Source organism: Macaca fascicularis, chromosome 6 (genome assembly GCF_037993035.2).
Source record: "Macaca fascicularis isolate 582-1 chromosome 6, T2T-MFA8v1.1".
NCBI lineage: Eukaryota > Metazoa > Chordata > Mammalia > Primates > Cercopithecidae > Macaca > Macaca fascicularis.
In genome coordinates this window covers 68,687,412-68,692,016 of record NC_088380.1, presented here as the reverse complement: position 1 = coordinate 68,692,016, position 4,605 = coordinate 68,687,412, and positions in this window count along the sequence as shown.

Genomic DNA, 4,605 nt, shown 5'->3' with positions numbered 1-4,605 from the left:
ATCTCTTAAAAAGGAAATATTTCTATAACAAGGCAATGACCTCTACTGGAGGCAGTGCAGAATTACAGAAATCCCAGTAAGTTTCAAGCTAGACCGACAGTCAGAGAGAGAGAGGAAAAAAAAAAAAAAAAAAAGATTTTAAATCTTAAGAAGCAATGACCCACATAGGAATTTTTAAGGGAGATTACTGTTACCCCCAACCACTAAAGAAATCTAAACTGAAAGGTAGTGTAAAAGAATAAAAGTAGGGAAACTATTTGAAATCACATGTTGCTGGATGTTGCTGAGGGTACGGTTGGGGAGAGGGAGGATCATACTGGATGAGGAGTGTCTCCACACTTGTGCCTCAGAAGGATTCTAGCTCCTTCCTCAGGGAGTGGTCTACAACTGGCCATCAGCAGAGGTGCCACCTAGTCACCCACCCCCAGACTTCATGAGAATCTAAGTTTCAGCAAGTCTCCCCAGGGGCTCTGTAAACACATTAAAGTTTGAGAAGCACTGCCATCTCCCTCATTCAGAAAGAGTGATACTTCGGTGGTATCCTTAGTCCTCTTTAGCATTTCCCAGGGGGAAAATGCAAATCAACCAAAAGAAGGCAGGATACACGAAACACTGTAGGTTCTACGTTCCTAAGCTCACTTGTCTTCACTTAAGTACATATAACGCAACTACTCATAAAATATACAGGTTGAATTAACAAACGTTTAATTCACCATTGGTTTTTTCCTTATAAAACCTTAAAACTAAACTAATAACAGCTTTGGAACTCTCTGATTTCTAGAGTTTTCCAGGAAAATGCTGATCCTTCTAGTTCTGCTATTAATCATCCTTCTGTCAGGTAAGCAAGGTGTTTGAATTTTCACTCTCCTTAATGAATATATTTCACATACTAAAATTACTTCAGCAATTTGCTCAGCAGCTTTAGAAGCCATTACTAAATTGCAGCTCAAATTCTTTTCATCTGTTTTCTAAACTGGCTCTACAATTTATCTTCACAAATTAGCCTAAAGCCCGGTACTAAGAATCAGCTATTTTTATTCATCAGGAAACACAGATTTTCTTATAAATGCCCCTAACACCAGAGTACATTAATTTGTTTACAAATACATTAATTTGCTTACAAATACAGTTTATTTCTGGAGGTGTTCTGGTGAATGTTTAACAACCAGCTCTCAAAACAACAGTCTGAATTTTTGTTATTTGCCAATTGCCATAGTGTAAGTTTTCCCACCTTACCCAATTTCAAGATACTAATGTGATCATGGAGCTAGGAAAAGATGAACACAATTGCCTCCTGGCAATGCAAGCAGGTTGTAGCACACCGTTATTTACTCTCAAAATATTACCAAATACTCCCCATTCTTCAGACTATTTCTGGTATTGATTTCAAAATATATGTCAGCATGCAATAGATGTGCTGTACAACTGTACAAGCTAAATATTTACCAAAAGAGAACAGGTTTGAGATAAATTATTGGTTTTATTAATGACGTGATTGTTTTATTATAACAGTAAAAAGGTTGTTCATTAAAAATTTGACGCAACCCTTTTTTTCTTATGAAACATTCATGAGAACAGATACAAAACAGCTGCTGACTCCAACACTGACTGTAATAACCTTATTCTGCCCACACTTCACTGCAGGAGCATTCTTCCATCATTTCATTAAGAACGCTCAGTTTGTATTTGGTGTCCCTCTTATGTTTTTACATTTTATTTCCTTTGTATGTATGCATCTGTACCCAAATTTCTTTTTATAAAGATCAGTTATATTGGATTAGGGCCCAATCTAATGAACTCATTTTAATTGGATTACCTTTTTAAAGTCCCTATCTCCAAATGCAATAGTAGTCTTCCTGGATATAGCAAGACTTCCCATCATAATTCAGTCCCAATCACTTTCTGTTGGCAGGCCAAGACCTTTCAATCTAGACTGGTCCTACCCCTGGCAGTTCCTACTCCATTTTTAGTCTCTCCAGCTGACACCAAAAAAACTTGTCTATAATTTTAGTCATTTTCTAAGGATCTTAATTCTACTCATAAATTACTAGTTTTTCATCATCAGTGCCACAATAAAATGTTGCATTATGGGTTGAATTGCGTCTCCACAAAAGATGTTGAAGTTCTAACCCCTAGTACCTTGTTAATGTGACCTTATTTGGAAATAAGGTCTTTGCAGATGACCAAGTTAAAATGAGTTCCATGGAGTGGGCCCTAATGCAATATGATTGGTGTCCTCATAAAAACAGTAAGTTTGGGTAGAGACAGACATGCCTAGAGGGAAGACAATGTGAAGAAACATAGGAAGAAGCCAGCCATCTACAAGCCAAGAAGAGGGGCCAGGAACAGATCCCTCCCTCATAGCCATCGAAAGAAACCAACCCTGTCAACACCTTGATTTCAGACTTTCTAGCTTCCAGAATTCTGAGACAATCAATGTTTGTTGTGTGAGCAGCCCATTTGTGGTGCTTTATTATGGCAGCCCTAGCAAATTAATATAGTCACAATCAGAAAAGCTGTGTCACAAGTAAATTTTTTACTCATATCAAATTTGGAGAGTTAGTTATACTTTTATTTTTGTAAAACTTGAGCAGGTTTAGGTTATTCTATTCCACTCTTGCAATCTGCCTTTTGAGATACATTCTGAGTAGGAGGAAACAGCAGGGTTACAGCTGGATTTTGCCCAGAGCCCTAACTATGTCTCTGTGAGGGTGAGGCACCTGCAAACACCCTGAACCATGGATGTCCTAAAAGGAAAAGTGGCTGAGAAATGCTAAAATATCTTCTATTAGGCCATTATTAACTCACTAATGCAATGTAATAACCCATTAAAAAGGAGATGTATGAGTTACTAAAGATACCTTACCTTAATCCATTCTTCGAATGGAGAAATTTCTGAAACTCAAGGCAGGTTGGTATGGAAGATGTTCTGGGGAAGAAAGACCTCCTCAGAACTCCACAGTCAGCCACAAACTCTACCTACATAAAGGTGAGCTCTGTGAGAGAATTTCTAAATGCAAAGGCACAAAAAAACAAAAGGACTGTTGGAACCATGTCAAAATGCTCCTTTATAGAAACATAACATTTTTAGAGCCTAGAGGGACCTGGGAGACTCACATTTTATAAGAATGAAGTGACGCCCGGAGGTACTTCTCCAAGGTTGCAATTATTGGGAGACTCGACCTCGTATCTTAGTTTCATTTTGTTTTGTTTCTTTTCGTTTCTTTCTTTTCTGTTTTTTTTTTTTTTTTTTTTTTTTTTTTTTTTTGACAGAGTTTCACTCTTGTTGCCCAGGCTGCAGTGCAATGGTGTGATCTTGGATCACTGCAACCTCTGCCTCCTGGGTTAAAGTGATTCTCCCTCCTCAGCCTCCCGCATAGCTGAGATTACAGGCACCTGCCACAATGCCTGGCTATTTTTTTGTATTTTTAGTAGAGATGGGATTTTACCATGTTGGCCAGGCTGATCTCGAACTCCTGACCTCAGGTGATCCACCTGCCTTGGCCTCCCAAAGTGCTGGGATTACAAATGTGAGCTACCACACCCAGCTTCGTATCTTAGTTTCTTTCATTCTAAGCCCCAGTTATCAGAAGTGAAGTATATGAACCTGATCATGTCTCCCAGTCACTTGAGCATTTTTAGAATGTAAATTTCCAAGGCCCAATCTCAAAAATTCTGATTCAAATCTCAAGTTTGGCTCATGGATCTATAATTAAACTCTTGGAAAATTTGGCCAGGTAGCCAGGTTTGAAACCACTGTTGGAAAAGATTCTACCTAGAGACCTCAAACCTTTTGTCCACTTCTTATTCCACTTAGACTCAGCCCTGTGTGATGATGTTCACATCTTCTCTCATCCTAAGGAAGATGCTTAAGGTCCCTGGGCCAGCTTCTGAAGCCTGGCACATTCACATTCAGCCTTGCAGTATAGAAGCTGCTCCTCCTGACTCCCAGGCAAGTCCTTAGCACAGAAAATATCTGAGAGCAGGAGAGGGAGAAGAAAACCCTGACATTTCTTCCTTGAATACTTTCATTTCATACGCAGTTCTGTTTCTTAAGGTACTTGAACACATTCAATTTGCAGCCTCCAAGTAACTATTTACCCATTCACCAAGGGCAAGATGATTTATGTAGGGCAAATTGTAATAAGCACAGGTTTCATTTATTTCACATCATTGCTGTATCTCCAAGGGGGAGGAGGGTTGATTTAAAAGCAAAACAAAAAATTAATCAAACTATGGCCTAGTGAATCACAATTATTTATACATTTTGGTAGTTCAAGCCAGAACACAGGGCTTCCTTGGGAATGTGGAGACTTAAGAGAACACAGGAGAGAGCTGAATGTAAGAAGTTTGGAGCTGTAAATAAACTGTGCTGGTGGTCACAATGGTCAGGGCTGTATGACTAGAGTGAGGTTGTGCCCACTTTCTGGGCTTCCACCCTAAGCTTTCTCACCCTCACAGTTGAAGATCACAGTCAACAACACCCAACAGAAGAGTGACACTACAAAATTCAAGAGACATGGCTGCACTGGAGAGTTGCCTTTGAAACCTTTCTCAAATATTCCTTCTCTTTCGCATCCCCACTCTACCTCTTCTCATCAACTC